At 36.2% G+C, this 15,317-nt stretch overlaps 1 protein-coding gene across 13 annotated transcripts in view; it reads left to right on the top strand.

The window, feature by feature from the left end:
• LOC106867178 (ras-related C3 botulinum toxin substrate 2) overlaps positions 1–15,317 on the top strand; it is a 227,838-nt gene that overhangs the window by 178,683 nt on the left and 33,838 nt on the right. The gene's annotated exons all lie outside the window — the stretch shown is intronic.

Genomic DNA, 15,317 nt, shown 5'->3' with positions numbered 1-15,317 from the left:
TACTTGTTTCAGTCATTAGGCTGTGGCCATGCTGGGGCACCACCTAGAAGGATTTCATGTCGAATGAATTGCCCCCAGTACTTATTTTATTTCTAAGCCTGCTACTTATTCTATCAGTCTCTTTTGCCAAACTGCTTGGGAATGAGAACATAAACACACCAGCACCAGTTGTCAAGCCATGGCAGTGAACAAATACACAGACCCACACACACACACTCATAGATATTTACAGGTGTGTTTACATGTGTATGTGTGTGCGTGCGTGCATGACAAGCATCTTTCAGTTTCCCTCTACCAAACCCATTCACAAGGCTTTGGTTGGTCTGAGGCTATAGCAGAAGACACTTGCTCAAGGTGCCATGCAATAGGATTGAACCAGGTTCAATCCTATTGCATGGCACCTTGAGGAAAAAGCAACGTTGGGAGCACAAACATAGACACACACACATGCACATACATATATATATATATCATCATCATCATTGTTTAACATCCGCCTTCCATGCTAGCATGGGTTGGACGGTTTGACTGAGGACTGGTGAACCAGATGGCAACACCAGGCTCCACATACGACAGGCTTCTTTCAGTTTCCGCACTTCCAGTCTTCCATGAAAAACATACCTGGTTGTGGGGAAATATTGCCTTACCTGGAAACAGGTGACAGTTGGCAACAGGAAAAGCATTGCACTATGGAAAAGTGGATGTTAAATGCTGATTGAGAAACACCCCCACCCCCTAATACTGCCAGCCCACTGAGCCACTTAAAGAGCTTTGAGTCTAATAAGCTGATAATTTTTAAAATTATTTTCTAAAGCAAGTCATCATCATCATTTAATATCTGTTGTTCATGCTGGATGATGATGTATTTAGGATAAAGTAATTTGGATAACAATAACTGTTCTGTAACTATGGTAAGCGGTCCCTCTGTGTATGTGTGTGTGTGTGTATTGAGAGAAGTCAGGATAGGGGTGTCTAGAAGGAGGTCCTGTGTCCATGACTGTTCCAGGCCTTGCAAGTTCGTTGAGATCAATATGTGTCTTGTAAGATGTAAGTTGGTATCTGCAGGAAAAACATGTGGTTTGGGAGGAAATTGCAGAAGGCCAACGTTTTAGGGAGAAAGATGGTCATAATGTTAGGGTAGAGTATAGGGGAATGATGTGTGAACACAGTATAGGCAATGAGAGGGAGAGATGAATGGATTGGGAGGTCTCTTAAGTAGAGAGAACGTGAGCCAAGCTGGATCTGGGGAGCTGCTGCTGTTGTAGTGGTGGTATAAAAGGTATGAAAAAGAGAGAGCAGGAAGTCAGTGGGTCAATGGTTGTAGTAGCCATGTTGTAACTGTTTGTTAATTGGTTGAGAGGCCAGTTTTGGATTGAGTCTCCGATGTATGTACATGTAACTGCAGCAGTAGTAGTCTATTGCATGTCTTGTTTGAGCTTTGTAGTGGATTAATGGTTGTTTGAAGAACGAGAAATAAAAGAAGGCTAATGAAATGGTGGACAGGGTTATGGTTATCTAAGATGACATCTGAGGCTCGCAGACAAGATGGCACAGGATGGAAAGGAAACGTGATATGTCATACTGCAACACCCATCCATCTCATGCAAGCACAGAGAAATTAATAATGATGGTGATAGCGTTAAGGTGGTGGTGAATAATGATGATGGTGGTGGTGGTGGTGGTGATTCACATTTACATTTGGTGATAGAGGCTACTAGTTTACATTAAAGTGATATTACTCAATTCAACATTTGCCATTTTCTCTCTTCTTTTCCATGTCATTCACTGGTATTTTCCTATAACCTTTTACTTCAGAATCTCATGAAATATAACAACCTCTAATCTTCATCTATTTATATAATTTCATAACTTCTCCAATAAACTTTTTCTTTCTTCTACTCATTCTTATTTTCTTCCCACAGAACTTTTTCCCATTTTTTTTAAAATTTTGATTTTTACTTCTGCACCAGTCAAGTCAACATGCTAAAAATAACAAGTAAATTTCCCTCAAATCACAACTCAAAGATAAAAAAAAAAGCAAGAGTACATTAAATCTTTTGATGCCAGCCTGTCTGACACAACTCTTGTTTCTGTGTTACAACTTGTTTTAAAATGATCAGAATTCAAAGCTTACATAAAAATTTTTATATTAATTTCTGTTCCAAACACCAGCTGAATAATGATAAAGTTATTCTATTAAGTTCTTCGTTATTCCTGAAATTAATTGAAACAAAAGCAGTGAATTTCAACAGAAATCTAACAAAAGGTTTTCAAAAATATAATCCTCAACACAACACATTAAAAAGATGGGATTGTCACAGTTGGAAGGCCTCTGATCATAGGTTTGTTTGATCAGGACTGTCGTTTTTATTTATACTTTTTTATTTGAAACCTCAATAACCTGTTGTTTTTTTTCACTACATTAATATTCTGCTACATTTTGTTATTTTAGCCTGAGGTCAGCTTTGATCAGTTGAATCTATAATGAAAGAACCAACTGTTGATGTTTACTTCTAGGTCAACCCTGCTAATATAAATCTCTGCTCAAAGCCATTACAACTATGAAATAGGATCCCCACCACCACATCACTGCCATACATAATGTATCTGGGGCAACTTTATCTTTCCCTTTTTGTTTAAGACGGAAGAGTATAATAATTTGGTGGGGAGGGGATTTTCCTATTCTTTCTAGCAGTTCAAATGACTGTTGAGGTTTTAGGTTCCAGACCTTCGAGCAATGCTAATTGAAACAGGCTGGAAAAATTATTTCTCATCTGTTCAGTGTTAAAATGTATAGAAATTGGAATTAGTTCTCTAACATTTTAACTGGTCACAACCAGTCCAAACATTCAATCTATTTTATGTTCAAACCAACCAGATCTGGCCTCTTGTACCTACCCTACAATGTCATTTCAAAAATAGACACTGACATCATTGAAATTCTGAAGCTATGATATAATGTATGGTTAATTCAAAATAGAATAACAAAGCATTACACCTGATAGAATGACCTGTGCCACATCTGAGAAGTTCTGAATATGCTCTGATCTTTGCCTTTCCTTCTTTGATGAGTTAATTCTGAAGAAAATCCACTGACAGTTTGAATATTCTTATGCTTTCTGGTTGGATTTTTGTGATGATTATTCTATTAAAAGCTTCCTGTCACATTTATCTTTTAATATTTCTCTAACTGCAGCTTCTCGGCCTGATTTTTGCTTCTCAAGACCTGTTTATCAATAATTCTAAATAGGAAACCTACCATCATTCTAGGCTGGTTAAGATTTAGATTCACATTTGGCATTTAGATGCTGTCTGCTAATGTTTTCCTTGCAGAAAGTGGGAAATGAGAAAGTATGAGGTGAAGAGTAAAAATAGGAATAAAATAAAATAAATGAATAAAAACTGAGTAAAAAAAAAAATAATGATTATAATAAGGAACAGAAAATGAAAAGAGAAAGTAAAAGACAGAAAATGGACTTTCTCAATTTTATTATTATTATTATTATTATTATTATTATTATTATTGTAATTGGTGTGAAGCAGATTTTTTTTTTTTTTTAAATTTTTATCTCAATTTCAAGTTCCACTTCAACCCATTAGTTTTCACCCATCTTCCTTGAGAAACAAACATTACAACTGCCAATTTCTTCCTCTCTCCCACCCCCACTCTCAAAAAAGTTGAGGTTTCATGTCGCTTGTATAAGAATGCATTATTCTACACATGTTGCAACCATGCATAGCATAGCATCATACTAAAACTTCAGTTGTAAGATCAGTTTCTTTCTCACAGTTAATACAAGGTGTTATAAATGCACAAGGCAGTAAAGGATTTTAACTTTGAAAGGCTTTTAAGGGCTGATGCTTTACTCCAGTCAGCAGGTATAAAGTGGTTGAAATGAGATAAATCTCCTTCTCTCTCTAGAGAGGAAATCAGCCTGTCTTCTGAAACATTAACTGATGTGTTTCCTATTTCCAACATGTAAAGTTAAATAGAGTTAAGTATCTTACCCACACGCCAGCAGTGGATTTGAACTCCAAACCTATCTGTTGGTAATCCAATACCTTCATACAGTTACATCCTTTCACTTCTTAGAAGCTAAACAAATTAAGTCCATGACCTGGCTTTGATCTCCATTCGTTGTTATTTCACATCATTTGACTATTTTAATAACAATATTCCTGTAACCATCCTTGATGCTGTCATAGGAACCGACCTTGCTTTAAAGTGTTGTAGCTGTGTGGTAAGTAGCCTGCATACAAACCACATGGTTCCGGATTCAGTCCCACTGTGTGGCACCTTGGGCAAGTGTCTTCTACTATAGACTTGGGCTGACCAAAGCCTTGTGAGTGGATTTGGTAGATGGAAACTGAAAGAAGCCCGTCGTATATATATATATATATATATATATGTATGTATGTATGTATGTGTGTGTGTGTGTGTGTGTGTGTATATGTTTGTGTGTCTGTGTTTGTTCCCCCAACATCGCTTGACAACCGATGCTGGTGTGTTTAAGTAACTTAGCGGTTCGGCAAGGGAGACCAATACAATAAGTACTAGGCTTACAATGAATAAGTCCTGGGGTCGATTTGCTCGACTAAAGGTGGTGCTCCAGCATGGCTGCAGTCAAATGACTGAAACAAGTAAAAGAGTATTTCAAATAAATACCATTGTAATTTTATATATAAACTATAAGTTATGTTCCTTGCAGCAAAGTAATGTAAAGGTTGTTTTAGTAAATCTATCCAAACGCTTTATTTTCAAAATTAATTGCAACCCAGGAGGCGTATTGGTCATGAAACGAAGAGGTTATTTGATAGAAACAAAAACACACATTTATTACCCCCTCCCTTACTCTTGTGCCAGGACAAGACATTTAATTAAGCTCTCAGCAAGTCTGAGGCTGACCTGGTTTTAGTTTTTGTGGTAGGTATTTCACTTTGGGTCTCACTTCTTAAACTTTATTTTGTGGGGGAAAGTGTACTTGACTTATAAACTCTAATCTCTTCCAGTTTGTACTTCAAAGAGATTGCGCCTCTATTTAAGAGTGATTGTTTGTTGCTATGGAAACTATTTGATTGATTGCTCGTTGCTATGCAAACTACTTGATTGATTGCTCGTTGCTATGCAAACTACTTGATTGATTGTTTGTTGCTATGCAAACTACTTGATTGATTGTTTGCTGATGAAGACTACTTGATCATCAATCCTCAGCTCCAATTAGATTTAATTTGATACACAAAACATCAGTTCATTGGTGTAATTGACCAGAACTAAATATCTTACACTTGTGCTATATATACTCTGGGCTGTTGCCAAATATGTTCAGGTAGACTTGGCCAACATACATCATGACCATATCTCTCTCTCTCTCTTTCTCTCTTGAACATATCTCAGAACACTTAAGTTAAAGATAACAAAATCATCGTAGAGCTATGAAATACTATACGAACACTTTCAGCCACAACTGAATTAACTTTCCTTTAGTTCTCTTGGTGAAATGTAAGTCACATTATACATTAGGATGACATTTAAAACCTATGTCTATATTTTTTTTCATATATTTCTTATGAACATGAATGGTAACGTGGATATTGTGGTGGACAATCACCAAAGAAGCTTGGTAATTTGTATTTTATTGCTAGTTCTCATGTTGTATGACTGAGACACTTAACATTCCAATGATCCACAAGAAATCGGTTTATAAGTAGTTAGAGCACTGTAAAATAAGCAAATCTTTTATAGGTTTCTGGTGTTGAGTTTAATGCAGGAATATTTCATCTCTGATTGGCTGGTATACTATAATAATAATAATAATAATAATATAGGCAATGGCTCACATGGCTTCTCATCTCAACTGATTGGAAGTGTTATCATGTACATCGTTTTGTCTTGGTATAAAAGATGGCCTACAGCAAATATTCTTCTCAATACCACAATGTCTTGAGACAGTACCAGGCAGTGGTTCTCATGGCTTCTGATCTTAACTGATTGGAAGTGTTATCATATACATTGTTTTGTCTTGGTATAAAAGATGGGCTACAACAAATATTCTGCTCAATACCACAGATTTGCTTGTCAGTTGTTTGACCTTAACCAGTTGAGCATGTCCCTTACTGGCTGGCGATATGTGCATCTCTGATCATGAGCAGAAGTAGTGGGGGAGTATCATAGCCATGTGTTGAGAGGAATTCCTTGGGGTTTGAATAATTCACCTCTGGAAACATGAGTTTCATTCAACATCTTTAAACGAATCTTATTCAAGGACCATTTGAGCAGGATGGGCTACTCGACCTGAATAAAATTCTAACTGGGCCCCAACTGCAAGGTCATGTGCTGCTTATCTTGATATCAGATCACCATGTCACGCACATATGGTTGTGATGCATGTGCTTGGTGTACCCTTATCAGACAGGTAGTCATGATGGGTATAATGGGCTTCGTATATTTTACTCTAGTGTCACTTTGATGGCATGTGCTGCTCTCTCACTCAACAACAACAATAATAATAATAATAATAATATTATTATTATCAAGGAAGCCTCCTGGGCATTTGAGAGAACCTAATTCCTTTGTGCCGTCAGTGTTTATTTTCCCTGTGCTTCAGCCACAAACACACACTACTTTCTCTGTTAACATACCTGTGATCCCACTGCATCAAATAGCATTCTTCCCAACACCTTTTCTCCATACTGTGCATGGCCACTTACCTGACGGAAAGAGAGCTTTATCTACTTTCTTGCTAAACACAACATAAATCGGTTGATTAAATGTACTTTTGTGTTCATGAAACTCTAAGTAATGTCTGTGTAAGTCCTTGAGAGCTTACCAACAAATATACACCTTACATAATATATTAAGGGCTTTTTGGTTTGTACATATTCATCTTATGCATAAGAAGGAACAGACATCGTTGTTTGAGACAGACAAGAAAGAACAGGTACTGTCATAGAAATCAGCTTTCCTGCTGATATGAATATCTCTTCAAAAATCAAAGGGATAACTATGGACAACTGCTTTGAAACCTCCAGCTTTTTTATCCAGAATATAAATTCACATTCTTACCAATAAAAAATGATGCACTTGGCTTTGTGAGTCAATGCTTAAATGAGGACAATCTGGGGATTTCAGAAAAAGAAACCAACCAGCTAATTCACATATTACAAATACAATCAGTAAGTGGAACAGTAAAAATATGCAAGACTTTTTTCGAGTTCAACATAGGAATTTGTCTATGTTCCAGTGATTGGGCTTTGTTAGAAACTATCTCCTTCCTCAGAGGAAAATATCAAACATTTAAAAACAGAAGAGAACAAACATGTATGCATGTGTGTAGACCTGCTAAACACAGGTATTTTCACCTGGATTGCTCCTTTCATTTTATTTTTGCATCTTTATTTATTTTTTTCTTTTTCCATTCTACACTTTATTCCGAAGACAGAGAAATGGAAAGAATTAATTGCTGTCATGTTCCAGACATTGACTGAGTGTGAAACTAATAAGTTTGATTGTGAACTTATCCAATCATGTTGCATTTTTGTTTGTTCTCTGTTCTTCACCACACGTGCACTGTATGTATGTGTGCGTGTCTGTATGTGTGTGTATTAACATTTTTTTTTTTTTGAGTTATAATAAAAACAATTAATCATTAAGCTGAAAAATTACTCAATATTTTTTTTTGTAAAATACATATTTATTAAGCATTTGCATGAAAACGGGTGACTGTGACTTTGAAGCTTTGACCAGCCATAGCCTTCGTCAGACTGTCTGATGAAGGTTAAACAGGCCAAAACTTCGCTGTCACTGTCAGCTTTCTTCTTATCAAAGTTACAAAGCATTTGTTAGAAACTGGGCCATCACAAAGCATGAGCAATACAGATGATGTAAGGGCTTTACAGTAATCAAGACAGCCAGCCAACCAGCCAGTCAGTTCATCCAACCATGAAGATACCAAAGCTCTGACTTGCAGACACTTAGAAATTTTCCCCTTTAACAAATTAATCAGAAAATATTTTCATTAACAGCATGTCGTTTCTTCAGTCAGCAGGAAAAGATCTAAAGAAATATTAGCTTTCTGTTTGCTTCTTTGTTTATTTATTTATTATTACTGTTGTTGTTGTTATTATTATTATTACTATTGCCAAGGTAAGCCACAAGATATTGGGTATTTGGCTATAAGCTCGGTAGATAGGTGTGAATAAATATGAAGTCATCTGATAACAGAAACCTCAGTACATGCGTGTGCGTGTGTGTATCTATAAAATATTCATATAAAGGAGCCAATTGACAGAGTTGTTACATTATTTGTTTGGATGACTTTTGGTATTTGTTTTAGTTTTCTGCTTTCTGAGTTCAAATCTCATCGAGGCTCATTTTTTTTTTTTTTAATATCTTTTAACATACAATTTTTCTTTCTCTTCTTTCTCTCTCTTCCTTTTCTGTCCCTTCCTCTTCGGAAAGCATTGGCTGTGGAAAGTCCTGGAGAGAAATAGGCACTCGCAGCTTTAAAAACCCCAAATACACAAAGATGCCTATACAGTGCCTTGAAAGAAAGGATGAGCAGATATTTATTACACACGCACGCACACACGCACGCACACACACACACAGAATAAGAGTCTCCTTGTGTAATTTCGATATCAAAGCTTTCTTCCTAATATCAAATTGTATACCAAAACTGAAATCAAGTGATAATAAAATTTCTGAAGAATGTGTGAAGATAGAATTAGTTAAAATAATTCTGAAAGAAAGTCCCCAAAACGAACCTTTATATCCATCTATCTGTTTTCTCCACCCACTATTCCTGGGAAAGTTGTTGGGGGTAAAGTCCTCAAGTCCCTCTTCTATAGAGTTTCTATCAGAAGCAGCCATCATCACACTTTTCTGCTAGATTTCTAAAGCATGGCCATCTGAGTTTGTGGATATTATCCAACCTTCTCACGTTTGGTCAATCCCCAGGTATCCTGTTGGTTGGCTTGGCACAAATCTTTACACTGATTACAGGTGCCATAAGATGGCTAGCTACACCAAACGTAGAACAAGATGTAAAAAAAACGGTAGTGATGGTACTGATAAATATCAACTGACGGAATAAAAGAGAAGAGATCTATTCTAAAATATCTTCAAACAATCAACAATGTGATAAACACTATATACAAAAGCAATGTATAAAGATAGCTGCATGATTTACACTTCAATTCCTTTGAAATATTTTGGTCAATTATATCAACCTCGACGCCAATCTCAATCTAGTATTTATTGTTTTCTCTTGGTCAAAACCACTGATTTGTGGAGTTTAGTGTCACAAAATGAATAGCAATAAGGTTTCTTTGATGAGTGTAACTGTGTATATGGGCATCAGCAAACATACTTGCTTGCACGTGTGTATACACATACACACACTAATAAATAATTTAGGTTTTATTTAAAATATAAAAAATGTATCTTCTTGGTTTTACACAGTTTGGATTTGAAGAATGAGTCACAGAACCAATCCATTGTGCAAACATCCAAGTGTCCTCTTTTATAGGCAAAAGAACATGGCTTTGTGGTTATGAAGTTTGTTCTTTATAAACACATGCACGCACACGTACGCATGCACACACACACAAATGATATGTATATATGATTGCATTTGTATATATGTATGTATTTACACACACACACATAGATATGCATGTGTAAGTGTGTGTGTGTGTGTATGTATATATATATATATATATATATATATATATATATATAATACAAAGAATATATATACATGTATACACACATATATGTACATACTTACATCTACATGTGTATATACATGCATATCAGGGTACAGGACGTTAGAACAATAAACTACAGACAACGGAACGAACACATAGGAAAACGGAAAGCCACTTGGAATATCCCTTCATCAGCTGTCTCTATTCTATCTAGACGTTTCGAAGACAAGACAGAACGTACTCTAGAATAGTCTCTTCCTGAGTAGTGGATCAACCCACTACACAGAGGATTCCAAGGTGGCAAACACAAACCAAGACAGGAAAAAATGGACAGTGAAAACAACATTCAAAAGCCGTACGGCCAAACGCAAATCTGATATATATATTTGTGTGTGTCTCATCATCATTTAATATCCTCTTCACCATGGTTGCATGAGTCAGATGAAATTTGTTGAGACAGATTTTTCTATGTCTAGATGCCCTTCCTGTTGCCAATTCTAACCTGTTTCCATGGGAAGTAATTCTTCCTCCTGGTTAGACATCTTTCTCGCTGTAGAATGTAAATGAACAACTCTGCTTGTATGATAGTGATGCTTGTCAAACAGGGGCAGAGAGAGAGAGTGACACACACACACACACACACACACACACACACACACACACACACACACACACACACACACACACACACACACACACACACACACACACACACACACACACACACACACACACACACACACACACACACACACACACACACACACACACACACACACACACACACACACAGGGCTTCTTTCATATACATACTCGTATATTTGTATGTGAATAAATGTGTACATACGTGTGTGTGTGTGTGTGTGTCTATATATATATATATATATATATATATATATATATACATACACACACACACACACAGACACACATATATGTATTCATGAATATACAAGTATATATATATATATATATATATATATATATACACACACGCATGCATGTGAGTGTATATCTATGTGTGTGTATATATATATATATATATATATATATTTGTGTGAGTGATGTTATCCCTATAAATTTTAGCAATGACTGCTTGCCATCCCACTATGCTTAAAACCCACTGTGTTGAAGCGGGGGGGGGGGGAGTCACCAAGTTAAAAAAAAAAAGCAAAACAAAAAGCCCGTATATGTTTTGTTTAGTTAGCTATATAGATAAATATATATAAAGATAGATAAATATATAATGATAAATTTGTCGTCTTGATATCTTTCATTTCCGTTCAGGCTCTCTCTGCTCATCTTTACTTTATTTGTATACTTCTTTTGTATTTTTTTATTTTTTAAGTTCTACAATATAATGTGACTTTACTGTTGCTAACCTTATCTGCAGTACTCCATCATATTATATATATATATATATATATATATATATATATATATATAATGTAAAGTGATATGATATGCTAATCTGTATTTGGTCCCTCTTGTTTTACATTTTTTAATTTTTTTTTTGCTTCTCCTTTTACATTGTGATTCATTTCCAAAGGGTGCATGCTGCTCCATGTTTATCTGTTGCCCTCTTCATAATTACCTTTTTGTATAATGTATGCATATGTGTACACACACACACACACACACACACACACACACACACACACACACACATTCTATATTTGGTTTAACAAGCAAGAGAAAGAGTACAAGTTGTACATTATGGAGTTGGATGTATTTCTGAATGAAGCTGGGGGTTTCCTGTTGGCTGCTGTTTAGTTTCTCTCGTCACATCATACCTTAAGTGTCAACAACAGTTGTAGGAAAGGTTGTTTTAGCCAACCAACTCTGAGTAGCAATCCCATTGACTAACAGTCTTTGTACAAATGTCTATGCATTTGTCTATGTACACACATATACTCTACAATATGCATTTACCTATTTTCTCTCATTTATGTAAGACTCTATAAATATGTGTGTGTGTATATTTTTAATGCTTACTGGACCTCTTCTCCCTTTTTTTGCTGCTCCCTACACTGCCCCTAATTTTTTGGTAACATCTCACCCTTTCTTCTTCTCCTTTCCTCATCCTTTTCTTTTCTCGCATAGTCCCCTGCCCAAATGCTCAACCTCATTCTTTATATTTTTCCCTCCACCATTTCTCATTCTTTTATTTTTTTTTATATGATGAATGACTAGCGTCCGAAACATCAACATTCTTTCCCTTCTTTTTAAATATTAAACGAATACAGCATTTATCATAACTTATCCCTTTTGCATTGTCTTCTGTTTTTTTTTTAAATTTTTTTTTTTACCATCAGATATATTTTAATTTTTTATAAAAAGAATAGGTGACAGTGACTTCAAAGTTCCAGGCCACCAGCAGACCAAAACTTTGAAGCCATGGTCAAAAAGCTTGCTTCCACATCACATGATTCTGGGTTCAGTCCCACTGTATAGCACCTTGGGCAAGTGTCTTCTACTATAGCCTTGGGCTGACCAAAATCTTGTGAGTGGATTTGGTAGACGGAAACTGAAAGAAGCCCATTGTATGTATATATGTATTTATTTGTGTGTCTGTGTTTGTTCCCCCTCCATTGCTTGACAACCAATGTTGGTGTGTTTACATCCCTGTAACTTAATGGGTTGGCAAAAGAGACTGATAGAATAAGTACTAGGCTTACAAAGAATAAGTCCTGGGATTGATTTGTTCGACTAAAGGTGGTGCTCCAGCATGGACACACTCAAATGACTGAAACAAGTAAAATGAGTATATATCTATATATATATATATATATCCATTTATTTTTTACTTGTTTCAGTGATTAGACTGTGGCCATGCTGGGGCACAGCCTTGAATTTCGAGTCAAATGAATTGACCCTAGCACTTATTTTTTTAAGCCTGGTCCCTATTCTATCGATCTCTTTTGCTGAATCACCACTAGTTTACAGGGATATAAACACACCAACACCAGTTGTCAAGTGGTGGGGGGGGGGACAAACACACACACACACATACGAAAGGCTTCTTTCAGTTTCTGTCTACCAAATTTACTCACAAGGCTTTGGTCAGCCCGAATCTATAGTAGAAAGCACTTGCCCAAGGTGCCATGCAGTGGGACTGAACCCAGAACCATGTTGTTGGGAAGCAAGCTTCTTACCACACAGCCACTCCTACGCCTTTGTTAGACAGAATTTCTTTTGGAGTGAATTCACAGGAATTTTTTTTTCTGTTTTCATTTTTTTTATTTCTCTTTTTCTTCAGTTTTATTAGTTTTTCTTTTCCTATGCACATGCACAAAGTGTGAGAGAGAGAAAAAGAGAGAGATAGAGATATGCATTGTCTCCTTCAAATAGCTTCCTCTTATCATAAAAATAAATTCTTTAAGACACGGTAATTCCATTATTGGTTGAAACTCTACCTCAAACCATTGACAATATCGAAGATATTAACTATCTCAGATCAGTCCACATGTGGACGACCAACTTTTGGCATTGATTAGTCAATGACTGCAGTTGTGCAAGAATCATTGGTGAATATGATTCCAACTCCAGCTGCTGTTTATTATCTTGTATTTACATATTGGGCCTCCTCTATAGGAATTAATTGAGCAACTCTAATTGATTCACACTAAATACTACTTTCACTGCTTCTGCTACTGCTACTACTACTACTACTACTGCTGCTGTTACCACCACCATCTCTATTATCACTGGAACTGCTACTGCCGTTTTTATCACCTCCACTACAATCACCATCCATTGCTACTATCGCCGCCACTGACCACTACTCCTACTCTCACCATCATTCTATCCCCATGACCACTACCACAGCAACAACAACAACCATCATCTTCTACTAGTTTCTTTCGTGGTAACTGGAAGAATCTTGCCAATCGTTTGAGACCCAATAGAAAAACTGTTTTCTGTAGTTTTGTTGAGGTAGCAAAACAACATTTTACTGAATGAAACTAAAAGTGGTGAAGAGTTAAAGAATCAGGGACATGTATGTGTGGAATATTCAGCCATGTTACATGCTAATTCAAGGAATTGGTCGTTCAGTTGGTCAAACAACTGGACACTCGCACATGGATGGATGGAAAAATGGTTTGGATGTGATGGAATATCTAAGGTAGTTCTGACTTTTTTCAAATGGAAACATGTCCAAACTAAAGTCTGCAATCATTAGAACAAGAATTAACTGACAATTATTTTATTACCATCTTCAGCTCCATCATTTTCTGTTTTTCCTCTTTCTTCTTCTTCTTTCCTGTTTTTTTTTTGTTGTTTTTCTTTCTCCTTCTTCTTCATCTTTCTGCCTTTGTCATTCTGTCATTCTTCCTTTTCTCTCTCTCTTTCTTCTCTCTTTCTTGTTTTTTTTTTTGTTGTTTTTCTTTCTGCCTCTTCTTCATCTTTCTGCCTTTGTCATGCCTCCTTTTCTCTCTTTTTTGTCCTTTTCCTTCCTATTTTTACATTTTTCATTTGTTTTTCTCTTACTCTCTGTTATCTCCTTTTTTTTTTATTATAAATAATTATGATTTTTTTTTCTTTTCTCTTTGATGGTTTGAACAGGTTTGTAGTTTCCTATCCCCAGATCGACAGTTGCCTATGTCTTCTCAACTGTATGTCATCTTATCTATGCAATACAACTCCCTCAGCCACTATCACAAGCACAACTGCATTTCTAACACACACACTCACACATGCACCATTTTCTCAGTTCCCTGGCAGAGTCTAAAAGACTTGCAAAATTTAATATTGCACAGCCAACAAACCTACCTAACATGGGTCAAACATCTTATCTAACTACAGAGACTAATTGGTTTGTAGTTCTGAGAGATCAAAGATCTTTGATTTTATTCAGATAATGTTTTAATGTGCAATAGAGTAAAAGTATTAGATTTCACTTGTTTGGTTGACTTATTCTTTCATCTTGGAGTAAATATCTAGGTAAATAACCAACTACCAGGAAATTCTTGGGTAAACGATCAAAACTAAGAAGCAACATCATTGGGTATTGTCTACATCTTGTATATATATGTTCAATATGGATTTAAATTTACAAACAAAACGAAAAAATTACTCAGAACATCAACTGAGTAGTTTATACATTTATTCAAAACTGGGCATTTACTCTCTAACCATTCTGGATTTCTTGTTTCAATGGAAATGCATAAGAAACATAAGCTTAACAACATTTTGACAAATAAGTGTGTGTGTGTGTGTGTGTGTATGTGTTGTTTTTAAACAATGCATCTGTAAGGGTTATTATCTTTGGACAAGAACCACAGTTAACTTTGCCTTTCATGATCGCCTTACTGGCATGTGAAAAAGCATTCAAGTGAGGTCGTTGCCAGTGCCTCTGGACTGGCTCCTGTGCAGCTGGCACATAAAAAACACCATTTTGAATGTGGCCGTTGCCAGTAGTGCCTGACTGGCCCTCGTGCTGGTGGAGCGTAAAACGCCCACTACACTCTCGGAGTGGTTGGCGTTAGGAAGGGCATCCAGCTGTAGAAACTCTGCCAGATCAGATTGGAGCCTAGTGCATCCATCTGGTTCATCAGTCCTCAGTCAAATTGTTCAACCCATGCTAGCATGGAAAGCGGACGTTAAAC

The sequence above is a fragment of the Octopus bimaculoides genome, chromosome 7 (assembly GCF_046866305.1).
Source record: "Octopus bimaculoides isolate indiv1 chromosome 7, ASM4686630v1, whole genome shotgun sequence".
NCBI lineage: Eukaryota > Metazoa > Mollusca > Cephalopoda > Octopoda > Octopodidae > Octopus > Octopus bimaculoides.
The sequence above is the reverse complement of the archived record's forward strand: the minus strand, read 5'-3'. Positions and strand labels throughout refer to the sequence as shown.